The sequence below is a fragment of the Herpailurus yagouaroundi genome, unplaced genomic scaffold (assembly GCF_014898765.1).
Source record: "Herpailurus yagouaroundi ecotype Mexico unplaced genomic scaffold, PumYag 29, whole genome shotgun sequence".
Lineage (NCBI taxonomy): Eukaryota > Metazoa > Chordata > Mammalia > Carnivora > Felidae > Herpailurus > Herpailurus yagouaroundi.
The window spans coordinates 57,627,754-57,642,853 of NW_024412377.1; the positions used below are offsets into that span (position 1 = coordinate 57,627,754).

The following is a 15,100-nucleotide window of genomic DNA, read 5'->3' on the forward strand; positions in this document are numbered from 1 at the left end:
TTTTTTTTTTTTTTTTTTTTTTAACAGTTACATCCAGCTTTTTATTGCCTAAGAAGACTGGGGCTTGCTTCGTTGCTTGGCTTTGCTGTGGAGCAGTCCTGTAAAGCCAGCTGAATTGCACATTGAAGATCTACCCTTTGGTGAGTGGAATCATAGCTACAATTTTGTGTTTTGCTCTGCCTCATGTTGTTTGTATTGTGGACCAAAGTGCTTTGATACAGAGCACAAAATAGGGCTTTTCCAGCTCCGTGTAGAAAAACTGGCTTTTTTTTTTTTTTTTTTTTTTTTTTCCTTAGGGACAAAAGTAATTTGTCCTGTCATTTTCTTTCTCTGAAATCTGCTATTGTCTGTCTCTCTCTTCCAACCCAATTGAATGACTACAATTCTTCAGTCATGTATCTGCCTCTTCTCTACCTGGATGTGTCCCCTCTGGTACCCCCTCCTTATCCCCTGGCTTCTACAAATAATTTGGTCATCAAACTTTTCATATTTGTTATGTACACATGGAAATAAAAGGTGATGTTTGTGGTCAGTTGGGCCACATAGCATTGCATTGAAAGAAAAACTTGGCCCCCTTGATGTTTAATGTTGTTAATCTATACATGCCATAAGACAACAAGCAAAAAGGAAACCAGCAAGCCTTTCTGATGTTCCTAGTAAAATCCTCTGTGTTTTTATTGCTCCTGAACTGGTATTTTCAATACATTTCTACAGCATCTAGCACCATATATCAAAGGGCTTCCTAAGGCTTTTTCTTAGGCCTTCTGCATACATTTTTCTCCAGTCTTTTGCTTTTCAGATCTTGCTTTTTATATTTTTACAGGTCACACCTCAGCAAAACAGTGCACTTTGGGGGTGAGAAAATTAAAGGGTTCTATGGGGACAATTAAAAATACATTTTGCAACTCTAATTTGGAGATGGATCATCTGACTTAGCTAAAACCTCAGTTATAGAATAATTTTAGTAATTTGAGTATTCATGCAGATATTATAGCCAAGGATAAGATAGGGGAACAGTTAAGATAGAGACTTATGAGTGACTAGATGGATAAAAGGAAAAGGTATCTGGATTAAATTTTTTCTTCTTCTTTCTTCCCTTTCTATCCTTTTTTTTAATTTCTAGCAGATTTTGTTTGTGTTTTTTGTTTTGTTTAGTTTTCTTTTTCCTGTGAAAATGAGGCAGAAAGTAAAGGGAAGCTCTTAGGTGGCAAAGTAAGTGAGAATGGGTTTACGGGCAAGGTTGATGATGTGGATACTTTGATGAAGAGGATGTGCATAATGCAATAATCAGACAGCCTGGCTGGAACAGTGAGTTTGGAAAGTACTTACAGAGCATAAAATATTATGCCTGGATGGGAATCTCATGAGGCTGTAGTGAGAAGTAAAGTAGATGATGCAGTTAGGTACTTAGCATGGTACTTAGACACATAGTCAGAGATAAATGAATGTTATCTGCAGTTTTGGCTCCATTTTGATGGTAAAGAAACTGAAGTCCAAGCAATTTGTCTGAAACCTACCTTTCTACCATGACTAGTTTTCCACATTTTTTTCTTGCTGTCCCCATATGTTTTCTTGGTTATGTGGTCTGAGCTGAGGGAATCTTCTATTAGGGTAGTGGTGACTTATTTTTGGATTACACTATTTTCAAATTGCGAGAAAGGCACTCAGTGGGATAATGCTCAGCACACTTTAACTATCTCTGAAGCATAATTGTTCCTAGTGTCATGGAGGTCAGATCCAAACTGGGTTGTGTAAGGAAGGCTTGAATTTATTAGAGTACATCTCTGACTTTAAGGACCCTAGCACATAGATTAGGTGCTATCCATTTCTTTTTTTTTTTTTTTTAATTTTTTTTTAACGTTTTATTTATTTTTGAGACAGAGAGAGACAGAGCATGAATGGAGGAGGGGCAGAGAGAGAGGGAGACACAGAATCGGAAGCACACTCCAGGCTCTGAGCCATCAGCCCAGAGCCCGATGCGGGGCTCGAACTCAAGAACCGCGAGATCGTGACCCGAGCTGAAGTCGGACACTTAACCGACTGAGCCACCCAGGTGCCCCAGGTGCTATCCATTTCTAGAAATATCCCCTAGTACCACTTTTTTTCTTGGAAACCTGGGTCCATCATTGTTTTGGTTCTTAAGGAGACATCATTGAGTACTTAGGAAATCCATTCTATATGTAGAGTTGTCAATTTTGGCAGAAATGGGAAGGGGTATGGTGAAACAGACCTAAGACTCTGATATATCCTACGTAACCCATTTATCCTCTTCCAGAGCAAGTCATAGATTGGAACACTGCAGGTAGGTTAGATGGAGCCAGACCTGGAAGAATAGAGCCTACCATGAAGAGTAAGGTCCATATTTCAGGTTCCTAGAGGGTTTTCTTGACCTTGTTAGATTCAATGATCATTCCCTCTTTTTCTCTTTCTTGCTCATCCTCCTAATCTTATCATCTAATATAATTATCTGACTCAGTTTCCTGGAAATGATGGGTCTTTGGTACATGGTTGTCAGGGAAATGGAAAATGAGGACTATTGTATCAATGTAGGAAGAGAGAAAAGGCTACATGATTTTAGGAACCACGTTGATAATAAAAGCAAATCTTAGGATGTAAGTGATTTGCCTAGCATGCTGGCCTGGAAACTCACTGAGTTTTCTCAGTGCTCTCATTAGGTCTGGCCATCATTTAGTTAAGATAATTGACTCTTGCTGGGGCGCCTGGGTGGTTCAGTCGGTTAAGCAGGTTAAGCATCGACTTAGTCTCAGGTCATGATCTCACAGTTCGTGAGTTTGAGCCCCGCATTGGGCTCTGTGCTGTCAGCTCAGAGCCTGGAGCCTGCTTCAGATTCTGGGTCTCCCTCTTTCTCTCTGCCCTTCCCCCGCTCCTGCTCTGTTTCTCTCTCTCTCTCAAAAATAAATAAAACATTAATAAAAACTAAAAAAAAAAAAAAAAAGATAATTGACTCTTGCAACCACAAATGTTTTGAATTCTGGCTAAATAATCCAGTCTATGAGAAAGAGCTTGGCTTGCAGAAAACTGCTGTCAACTTTCTCAAGTCCTTCATGCTAACTGTCTGGCACTGTAGTTTACATTCTATTGAACCTGTTTTCAAGAAATACCTATCTACTTAGCAAAGAACTTCATAAGACTTCTGCCATCTGTTGTTCAATTTAAAGTGTCATGTCCAGCCCTAATAGAATAAATGAGAGTAGCCTAACTAGGCAATGGGCTTTGTAAGCATAAACCAGTGTTTGTCCAAGTTTTTAGTTGCATCCATACTTTCTCTGGCTTTTTAAATTTTTTTTCTTTTCACTCAGGCTTATTACTGAAATTTTAAATACTACTCTCCTTCCTCATAAGAGGCAATACATATATTTATTATAATGTAATTAGCTACTAGATCATAGCTTATGAGATCATATTCTTCATACTAAAGCATAGGCTTTCTTAAGAATAATGCCATATTTTTGCTTGCTCAAAATATTTCAGTTAGTAGATCAGTGCCTTAAAAATTTCTATGCAACTTCTTTTGCTTAACTGGAATTAGTGTATAAAATGATTTTACCCCCTGTTTAATTCATAGAAAACATTAGATTTAAATGTAGATTCTCATAGTTCTCATAGACACTCATATATGCTTTCAACCAGGCTAGGATGAGATACAAGATGTGATTCTGTCGTCACTAAAAATATGGGGTTTTTGACTATTTTTCACTATTTACAAAATGAAGATAAAAGAACTTAAAAATCATGAGAAAAACCCTGATCTTTTGAAAGAATGCCATTGGTAAGGGCTAGGTAGAACCAATGTTATTCAGTTTTTGATAGTAATAAATTGAAACCCTACTTTAGGTAGAAATTTTGGGATAATTAACAGATCTACACGAAGGCTGTGTTTTCAGCAACATATCCTGCAGTGGGTGACGTGTGGATTTAATTCCCTATCAGTGGAATACAAGTTGACATTTTTCACTTTGCTTCCCATTTAAAGGTTTTGTGATAATCAGTATGTACTGAATATATAAGTGACCTAGTCTCTTTAAAAATAAGATTAACTTTTTTTTCCCCTCTAGTTTAAAATGCACTTCTGTGTAAGCACTGAAACTATTAGCACCACGATGAAAGTAATACACAGAGCTTTTTTTTTCCTTTTCCTTTTTTGCCAGCATAGAAACAGATTTTAATACTTAACATCTAACCTTTAAGATGAGAGCATTTTGAGATAATTGTTTTTGACACTATATACCTGAGATGCCTGTTAACGTCGTGAGATTTACAACAGGTTTTCTTTAAATATTCCAAATTATCCAATATATAGTCATGCAACATTATATATTTCACAAAATATTTCCTTCAAAATTTAAAGACTAAAATAGAGCTTATGTAACCAGAACAAATATATAATGTGTGTGTGGTGTTTTAATAAAAGTTATGAAGGGTTAAAAATGTAGATAGGAACAGTTATTAAATACATGTCATGTACTACATTTAAAATTTTTTCTCAATGTAAATTATTTTATTTAACATAAAACTAAAGTCCTCTTAATCCTGAAATCTGAGGTCCCAAGAGGTTGCTCATCTTTGCATAGCTAAAAAGGAGAAAAGCCTTAATTTTTAGTCCAGTCTGTTATTCCAGATACTGATCCACTAATTGAAATATTTTGAACAAGTAAAAGTATGGGATTATTCTAGAGAAAGTCTAAGTTTTATTATGAAGAATATGATATGATAAGCTATGATCTAGTAAATTAATTACATCAATTTTAAATTATGAAACTTTTGTTAAATCCTGTTGTCACTTACACTGAAGTGTGAATAGCATGCTTACCAATGTTTGCCAACTATCATTGGATGTCGATTTTGGTTTTCGAGTCCTGGAGTACATAAATCAATGAGATATTTGTAACGTAGAATAAGAAAAGTAATTATAAAATGCTATTTAAATTTTTGAGTATCTCATTTGGAAAATTGAGTGGGAATATCTTTGAATAGCTTAGTTTACTATTACAAAACAGTTACAAAAAAATAATAAAAGTGGTCTGCAGAGGTTTTTTGTATCATTAGAACTATGTAAGCCAGGATGAACAAATAGAACAAGCACTTTACTGAGGTGTTAAGAAAATATGGAGGTATTGTAGGGTTAGTTACAGACCACCTCAATAAAGTAAATACGACAATAAAGCAAGTCAAATGAATTTACTGGGCTCCCAGTACATATAAATGTTATGTTTACACTATACAGTAGTCTATTAAAGGTACAATAGCCTTATGTCTAAAAAAAAGGACGTATCTTAATTTAAAAATACTTTATTGCTAAAAAAATATGCTAACCATCATCTGAGCTTTCAGTGGGTCATAATCTTTTTGCTGGTGGAAGGTCTTGCCTCTATGTTAATATCTGCTGACTGATCAAGGTGGTGGTTGCTGAAGGTTGGGTAGCTGTGGCAATTTCTTAAAATAAGACAATGCCGTTTGCTGCTCTCTTTCTTTCCTGAGCCATTTCTCTGTGGCTTGTGACTCTGACAGCATTTTACCCCACTAGAACTTTTTTCAAACTTGGAGTCAATTCTCTCAAACCTTACCACTACCACTACTTTATCAACTAAGTTAATGATACAATAATCTCAATGCTTTTTTTGTCATGTCAACAATCTTTACAGCATTTTCACAAGGAGTAGACTCCATCTCAAGAAACCAGCCTCTTTGCTCCTCCACAAGAAGCAACTTGTCATCCATTAAAGTTTTATCGTGAGACTGAAACAGTTCAAATATAATAATAATGAAAAAGTTTGAAATATTGCAAGAATTACCACAATTTGACAGAGACATGAAATGAACAAATGCTATTGGAAAAAATGGCATCAGTAGACTTGCTAAATGCAGGGTTGCCATGAACCTTGAATTTGTAAAAATGCATTGTCTGTGAAGTGCAGTAAAATGAAGCACAATAAAATGAGGTATCCCTGTATAAGGGAAGTAATAATATGATGAGTCCCATTTGACTGAAAAACCAACAGATTAAAAATACATTGTGAAAAGGTCAATTTAATATAAATAAAATATCATCATACATAATATAAATTATAAATAAGTCAAAATATTATAGGTGAGGTATTTTAATGGATATTTGCTTGTGTGTGTGTGTGTGTGTGTGTGTGTGTGTGTGTGTTTGTGTGTATGTTGTGTACCTACATACCATATTCAACTCCATAGAAAATGGGTTATAAATGTAGGCATCCTAGGGGCACCTGGATGGCTCAGTCAGTTAAGTGTCTGACTGGTTCAGGTCATGATCTCATGGTTTGTGGTATCAAGCCCCGCTTTGGGCTCTGTGCTGACAGCTCAGAGCCTGGATCCTGCTTCGGATTCTGTGTCTCTCTCTCTCTCCCTGTTCTTCCCCTGCTCACACTCTGTCTCTCTGTCTCTCAAACATAAAGATTTAAAAAACTTAAAAAAAAAAGTAGGCATCCTAATAAAGAATGTAAGAATATAGGGCCATAATCATACAAAGAATAAAATATCAAGAACATGGGGAAATAAATAAATATAACAGTTGATTCTCCTTATTTGTGGCAGTCATGCTCTGTGAAGTTGCTGGGAACACTGAATTAGCAAGTACAGAACCATTGCCTCTAGGGGAAATACAGGATTAGATAAGTGCAAGCCTCAAGTCCCAACATTTTCATCAGCCAATCAACAGATCAATATGTAACCTTGTTTTATGTGTGTTTCTGTTTAAGGACATCTTATTTAATATATGTTGTTGATTCATTAACTTTGAACTCATGGCCGACAGCACTGTAACTCCTGCCTGACCAAAGCTTACCTAGCACATGTATTCTCTCCATAAGACACATAACAGCCTTCTTAGACTTGGGATTACCAGGTAGCACTTAACTATGTGCTTGGGGGGTCATTTAAAACAGCAAAATCAGCAAGAAAAAAACACAAAAATGTAAAATAGTGTGGCACCAAATAGACCATGAAAAGGACTTGTTTATAATATGAGCACTGAAAAAAGAAGGCACGGCATTGCCTTGTTACATCTCAGCCCGGAATATGTGTACTGGGCAACTCAAAATTTTCACTGCTTTGTGTGTGACTGTAAAAGTACCAGCAGTCACCAATAAAGGAAGCCAAAAGTAGATAAACCTATGTTCAGTAATTAATGTTTCAGTATTTTAACTTATTTGGAAATCTAGATATTCAATGAATATCCAATATTTAACCTAACTCAGTATACTTTTAAAGTTTTCAGTTATGAAAAAGATTTTGGAAACTACTTTTAAGTAGACATACCATAAGCATAAATATTATTGAAAAGTAGGTTTATAAACTTTTTCATTACTTACATACCTTACTTGTTAACAATTATGTTTAGATTATTTATGAAAATTTTATGATATTGAATGTCTAACCTTCATCTTGTTATCTGTTATTTTTCTTGTTGACAAATTCTGTAACTGAGACAGCATAAGACTGACTTTCAGTAAATCTAGGTAGAATAAGAGTATTATTATATCCAATGCTGATAACTCTAAAGACATGCCTGTTTTACTTAAGCCAACAAACTTAAATCAGCGTTTATTTACCAAACGTTATCCTAGATCACACGAACTTGAAAATCATTTGGGTTAGTTTCTATATTTATGAGAGTATACTTGATTTATATAAATGCTTGTTTGTCTTTACAAATCAATTTTGGCAATGCCATCTGGAGGTAGAAAAATATCACAAATCTATAACACACATACATAGATGCATGTAACATAGACACATGCAGAGATCTTAAAGCTTTCATTTTAAAATTCTAGCAATGAGAGAGGTACCTGGATGGCTCAGTAGGTTAAGCATCTGACTTCAGCTCAGGTCACGGTCTCATGGTTTGGGTTCGTGAGTTTGAGCCCCACGTCCAGCTCTGTGTGGACAGCTCAGAGCCTGGAGCCTGCTTCGGATTCTGTCTCTCCCTCTCTCTCTGCCCCTCCCCCTGCTCGTGCTCTGCCTCTATGTCTCTCTCAAAAATAAACAAACATTAAAAAAAATAAAGTACTAGCAATGAGAAAAGTATGATAATGGAAAACTCACTAGTTTATAAAAGGAGAGTTGAATCCAAATTGTGTGTCTGGCGAATAGAATGAGTTAAAGTTACCTGCTCAGATGGCTTAAGCTTTTACTAATGTTTGTGGAAAGGCTTTTAAATTTTTTTATTCCCCTAATTTCCATATAGCTTTATTTCCTTTCTTTTTCTCTTTTTATTCCCCATCCCCGCCCCCCCCCCCCCCATCACACACACTAAAAATTGTCTCCTTGAAGTTTCATATCAAGAGAATGCTCTGGGTTCCTAGAGAAGACCAGGTAGAATACTTTTATCTCAAAGGCACAGGGAAAGTATGCAAATTTCTCCAAGAAAGGCTTTTGTTTCTTAAATCCAGATCTTTCACAATATGTGCAAACCTTTTGAGATGAATAGGGGAGGTTTGGGGATTGGCAAAAGGGATAGGTGGTGTTTGAATTGTTTCTAGAGCCACATTTCTGTTCTTAAAAAGACTCAATTTGTAAGACAAGTACATTTTTTAAGTCCTCAAAGAACTGGGTTGCAACCGGAATGATATCCAGAAGCTGGCCCAGCTATCAAACTACATTATCCTCAATTTGCTTCTTTATATCAAGAAGAAGATCTTCAACTAAGATTGAAATCAAAAGATCCCTATATTCTACATTTAGAGCTGTGTTTCTTCATAATGGTCTGGTAAATCCTTCTACAATGAACTCAGAATGTTTTTCTTTTCCTCTGGGTACATACTTTCTTTCATTTTAGCTTTGAGGAAAAGTCCTAAAAAATAGTTCCTATCAGGATCTTAATATCAGCTTCCAATTTGGCCCACTTCTGATTGTAGAGCTACTTAAAAAAAAAAAAAAGAAAAAAGAAAAAAAAATCCTTTCAAATATCTTGTTAGGTGCCAGCCAGGAGCAACAGTAAATATTCGTAGTTGTATTGAACAACCCCATGAAGACCTAAGAAAGGTCACCCCTACGGTGACCCAGAGAAGGTGCAGAAGGTACTACCTTCCCAAGATGCAGAGCCACTTCCAAAGATAACCAAAAGAAATACTTAGACAATTCCCCTGAGAGCTGGCAACACTTGTTAGGACCCCAGCTACAAATGTAGTGCAACCCACATCTCCATCTAGCTGTATTTTTGGGACCCCCACCCCAACGTCATGGTTGGTTGTTAAGCCAAGCTCCTGGGACACAAAATTAGACAAATGAGGCAGTAGCTATTCCTGGGCAAGAAATGATCAATAATCAATATTTTCCTGCCAATCTGAATTTGGAAAGGAAGAGACATGAAATTTTACCTTCTCTCTACTGGGTACCACAAGTAGAAATCTGGGAGAGCTGAGTTTGTTATTTATTCTTATCCTTTGCAGACTACCGGTTTTCCCAGAACGTCATCTGCAGGTTCCAGGTGGGGTGCCCCAGTGAGTTCTCATCCTGGTCCCCAGAAAGTACAGAGGAGGAAAAAACAATTTTTTCTGTCTCTTCTTTATACTGAGTGCTTGGCTGAGACCACCTTTTCTCTAGGGCAGTTCGTAAATGGATAATCCTATCTAAGGTGGTTAAAAATTCTCCACTGAAGCCACCGTAATTGAAGATTATCTTTGGTAAGATTACCTACTTGTCCAGGTTTAAAACAAAATTTTATTCACCTGAGCCCTCCCACTGGCTCCGCCCCCAGCCCAACCCCGGATCCAATCCGGTTTTTAAGTCAGACCCAGTCAGATCTGGGATTGCTGAGCGTTTCTAAGTTGGGGCTGGTCTATTAGGTCTGATTTCCAGAAGTAGTGCAATGGGTCACCGTAGGGGAAGAAATGCCCAAATGAAGTCCTGAGGCTCCGAGTGTAGAAGCTGCAGATGGAGGATCTAAGAGGGATGTTCTTATCACCTTTATAGGTGCCCGAAGCAGCGAGAAATCAGCAAACTCAAGAGGCTGAACAGGTAGCTTACCTCTCATTTCTTGTTGCTCCTGGGGATTGTTGGGGGTCTCCTTCGATTCTGTCTTTGACATCAGAACTTTAAAAAAATAAACTGAGGCGTAAGAGTTTGAGTAAAAATCAACTTAAATCGGCAGTGCCAAAGCGGAAGTGGTTAGGAGAACTTTATAGGCTGGAGTTCAGGGAGAGAATTTCACAGTCAAAAGCCTAAAGCAAGGTCAGGAAATGATTGATTGGCTACAGCTGAAAGCCTAATCAGCTGTTGGTGATTGGTTGTCCTTAGCATTTTGATTTCGTAGTGTTGAGTTATTTACAGGCTGACTTTGGTTTGCTTATGCCAGTCACCATAGCATTAGAGCCATGTCAGTCAAATGTCTTCCTTAATTAATTTAGCACTTATTTAATTAATGTAATGAATTTAGCACCTCCTTATTCCACAAGTGCAGTGTTTTTGATTTGGAAGTCATTTTTGTAAGCTGAGCAGAAACTAGAATGTCTAGAGCACTGGTATTGTCTGTTCAGAATTAAGCAGGATATTTTTAAAAGTCCATAAAGTGTATTATACCAGCATTTGTCTTCTAGGAAAATTATGAAAGGTTTTAAAAAATTCATTTCCTTGGTATTGGTAAGTGTGTGGTGTGGGGGAGGGGGTCACCAATCACTGACTTATGGGAATGCATAGTGCTGAGGAACTGAAGAGACTTAAAACTTTGAAACCTCTTCTTACCCATTTAACATTTTATGCTAAGAGTTATCATTGGACAGCCAGATATATTTCGAAGGATATTATCTAAGGAATCGTTTAAAATAAGGGCAATTTTAAAATAGTCATTTACCTTTAAGAGTTTAATAACATCAAAATGTTGGGAGTATTATATAGCCCTAAAAAATGTATCTTTTTAAAGAACATATAAGAATATGGAAATATTTTTCAAAAGTACATATAGCCTCATTTATTTATTTTATTTTGACAAAAATACAGATAGCAAGTCAGGGGGAGAGACAGAGAGGGGAGGAGACTGAATCTCAGGCAGGCTCCATGCTGTCAGTGCAGAGCCCAGTGTAGGGCTCAAACTCATGAACAAGGATATGATGACCTGAGCCAAGACCAAGGGTCTGATACCTAACCAAGTGAGCCACCCAGGTGCTCCGATTTTTTTTTTTTTTTTAATGTACCACAGAACATTAAGAAAAAGGTGAGAGCGACATACAAGGATATGTTAATAGTGACTAGTTCTGGGGAAACGGATAACAAAACATTTGTATTTTCTTATTTTTTTCCATAGTTTTCTAACTTTCTACTATAATTTTATATTACTTAAAAATTTTTTTAACATTTATTTATTTTTGAGACAGAGAGACAGAGCATGAGTGGGGGAGGGGCAGAGAGAGAGGGAGACACAGAATCCGAAGCAGGCTTCAGGCTCTGAGCTGTCAGCACAGAGCCTGACTTGGGAGTCGAACTCATGAACTATGAGATCATAACGTGAGCTGAAATCAAGAGTCAGAGGCTTAACCAACTGAGCCACCCAGGCACCCCCCAAAATGTGAGTATCTTATTGTTTATGAGGATTTAATATCCTCCAGAGGAAGATGGTGCTATTCACATCAATTATGGACAGTCAACATGAAGAGGAAAACTACCGTGAGAAACAAAAAACACTATTTTTTCCACTACTATTTAGATTATCTTTTCAGATTCTGTTGATGAAACATTTCTCATTTCATATAATTAATTTTAAAAATTACTAAATCTTTTTGGTCGACATTTTAGGGGAGTATGATGTATTAAATAGTATGTGTTAAAAGAAGTTTGTAAGTCTTGTTTTATAAAAGCCTCAATTACTTTGGAAGAACAAGCTGGCTTTAAAAAAAAAAAAGTGAAGCGATATGAAATTCAGAGGAAAGACTTATCATTGTAGTTATCATTGTGGGCAGAGCGCATAAGGGAAAGCATCAGAGAATGGACGGCATAGAATGAGCCATGAATAATGGCTAGGGATTTGATAAGCTCACTGCAGAATAATAACACAGACTACTTATTGAGTGCCTATTACATACCAACTACTAAGCTAGACTTTCACTGTAGCCACTTCAAAACATTTACCACAGTGTTATCCAGGAGCTGATATCATCTCATTTTACAGATGAAGGAAAGTAAGACTCAGAGATACTAAACAACCTTTCTAAGGTTAAATAGCTAAAGAATGATGGCGGAAGGATTCAATTACCATTCTCTTCCTGCCCCTCCTCCCTCTACCCTCCCTTCTCTTCCTTCTCCTCATTGAGTCCTTGTGACAGGCATAGAATGTTATTCCATGGTCACCTCTCAAAGTGTTGGTTTCTTCTGCAAAAAAATGGTGTTAAAGTGGCTTTCCCAGGGTTGCAAAGTAAATGGTGGTGCTTAGAGCTGAGGTTTGATCAGTGACGGCTCTTAAACATGCTCTATGAGCTTGAGCATGTTACTAAACTTTTTAGGGCTACGGGATCCCATGTGCAAAAGTGCTTTCTTCATGGGCTCTTGGGAAGATTCAATTACTTGTTATGTGTAAAAGTGCTTAAAACAGGGCCAGGCATACAGTAAGTACTTGATGACTACTTTTTAGATGATTATTATTAACAGCAGCAACAGTGTCATCATTATTTATGTTATTATTGTAGCTTTGTTACCAACCCCCCCCCCCCGCCAAGAACAAAAATGAGTATCACCAGTGGTACAGGAGGACGTTTCAATAACTAGTGAAACAAAACTGAGAAGTTACTCCCATGTCAACTTTATCTGACATATCCATTACTTCAAGGAGAGCATCTCAGTTTATGTCTACTCTGGCCTTAACCACTCTCTTACATTTGCTAATTTCCCTATTCTAGGAAAAAGATGGCGACTCATACTCAGAGCTTTCATTAGCTAATAGTATCTAGTTTGAAATTAGGAGCATTTGAAAAATTAAATTTATTTGACAGCTACGCTCTAATCATAGCGAATCATATGTGGGTTGTTGTTGTATTTAAGGTTTTTATAATTTACTTTTAAGATAATGTGTGTAGGAAACTAAAATTCACTAAGATAAATAAAAATACTAAGAAATAATGACAATGGTATGAGATGGTGGCCATTGGGAAGGTAATGATGGAAATAGGGTGGGAAATTCTACTCTGTAGGAAGCTGGCAAACAAATGGAGTGAGCAGACTCCAGGGAGGAACCACTGTAATCAAAATGGAGGGTTTACATAGGGAATTAGTGGGGCAGAAGGTTGGTAAAGCTCTCATTTTTCTCATTTCACTATGTGAAAAACATTTCACTATGGAGTGCTGTCCATGAGGCAGCACTGGTCTGCAGGCTATCATGGGGGATTCTCTTCTAAACCACAGCATTCATGTGAGGGCTCTAAGTGACCACTTCTCTTTGTGACTTATATTGAAGACATCTTTTTGGAATAGCCAATTTTATTCAGGCTTTCCACATTATGAATCTAATCTCCTGGAGGGCAGCAGCTGTGTCTGAATTCCTTTTACTTAAATCCTCAGTGTCTAAAGAACTGCTTGGGAGGCTATAGGTGTCCAAGAAATATTTTCTGAGTGACTGAGTAAACTCTATCCACTGAGGGTCTTTTACCAAGTTCATTTTGTTTGTGTGACTATATCTAAGAACTTTGGGATTGGTGTAGAGAGAAAAAGTGAATTAATTCAAAATTTAATTGCTATTTGACCTTCAATGAGGTCAGTAGTGGCTCTGTAGAAGTGTTTTGGAGACCTGCCACTGTCAGATGAAACATCAGTAGCACAAATTGAAATATTAAATCGATTCAAGAGGCCTAAAGCACACATAGTTGTCACTCCTGGCATGACATATAAGGGGCTTTGGGAGAGGAAATGTTACTGACCACTGAATTTCCTTAAAGGACCACATCAGTTTTAATCATCAAGAACTTTCATGGATTAACAGCACTGGGGTGGAAAAACATGTCAATAGGGTAATGAAGAGCAAAAAGATGATGCTCCCACATGGTGACAGTGCTACTTTAACAAAACTCAAAGCAGGATGATTCACGAAACAATTTTGTACTATGTGTATGTGTGTTCCAAGTCAAGGCTGTCAAGGGAAATTCTTTCAGAAAAGCTACCTCCGTGCTCTAGTCCATCCCTCTAGAGCTTCCTCTTACATAAATCACATACTAAGCATCATCAATTTAGATAAGGGCATATAAAATTAGCCATTTGTAGGGTAATTCTGCTTTTGGTGTGTTTCCTAATCCAGGTATAAGAAATGGTAGTGAATTTTTGTAGGGGGAGAGGAAGGTTATAGATACTTTGTGATAAAAGATGCCACATCACACTTAACCAAATTCTTTGCACAGTGGTAAGTTTCAACTGCCATGACTACTTGGTCAAGCAGAATCCCTGTGCCTATACTGAGTAATATTTTGAAAGTATATTTGTGTAACGTCCAGGATTTTGCCTCTATCTACCCATACGCTCTCCTGTTGTGGGATTGCTTCAGAGAGCCATTTTAGGTCTTTATGTATACAAAACAGATTGAGACTGTTCCCGAAATGTAGATATATTGTAAATCAGATGTTAAAATTCAGTAATAGCAACAATAGTAATAATAAATTCTGGAACTTAATAATAGCTAACATATGGCATCCACGTAATGTCATGGGCCAGCTCTGATAAGGATTACATATACATATCTCATTTGATTCACACAACACTGCATGGAACATTCCAGACTGAAACCTTCTGTACTCCCTAAAACTTTTCTTAACCAATCAGACTTAACAAATTTTTTTCTCAGTTTCCGTCTCCTGATGAAGGTGGACCCAGTCCTGAAATAGCACTTATTTCACAGTATAATTCATGGTAGCATTATATTTAGTATAAAACAGAAAGACCCAAATTTGTGTCAGTATCAGAACCCAGGCTTATATTCCATATTGTGTATGGCAACTTTCTGAATAAGTGATACTCAATGAATGTCTTGATAGGACATTCATTATAGAGGAAAAAAAGGTATTACACATACACTTTTATTTTATGGGCTGTTAGTCACATCACCTACAACTTCTTTAACGTAAAGGCCCTAGTAGATAATTTGCCT

At 36.9% G+C, this 15,100-nt stretch overlaps 1 protein-coding gene and 1 long non-coding RNA gene across 13 annotated transcripts in view; one reads left to right on the forward strand and one right to left on the reverse strand.

The window, feature by feature from the left end:
* The window catches only part of LOC121010578 (uncharacterized), a 43,959-nt gene extending 34,511 nt beyond the window's left edge, over positions 1–9,448 (reverse strand). Inside the window, exon 1 of the long non-coding RNA XR_005781265.1 lies at positions 9,363–9,448. This is a non-coding gene — a long non-coding RNA (uncharacterized LOC121010578). The remainder of the gene's footprint in view (positions 1–9,362) is intronic.
* TENM2 (teneurin transmembrane protein 2) overlaps positions 1–15,100 on the forward strand; it is a 1,969,530-nt gene that overhangs the window by 814,423 nt on the left and 1,140,007 nt on the right. For all 12 annotated transcript variants that reach the window (XM_040444168.1, XM_040444170.1, XM_040444289.1 and 9 more), the window contains one exon: positions 28–140. The gene's annotated coding sequence lies outside the window, so the exon portion shown is untranslated. The remainder of the gene's footprint in view (positions 1–27; positions 141–15,100) is intronic.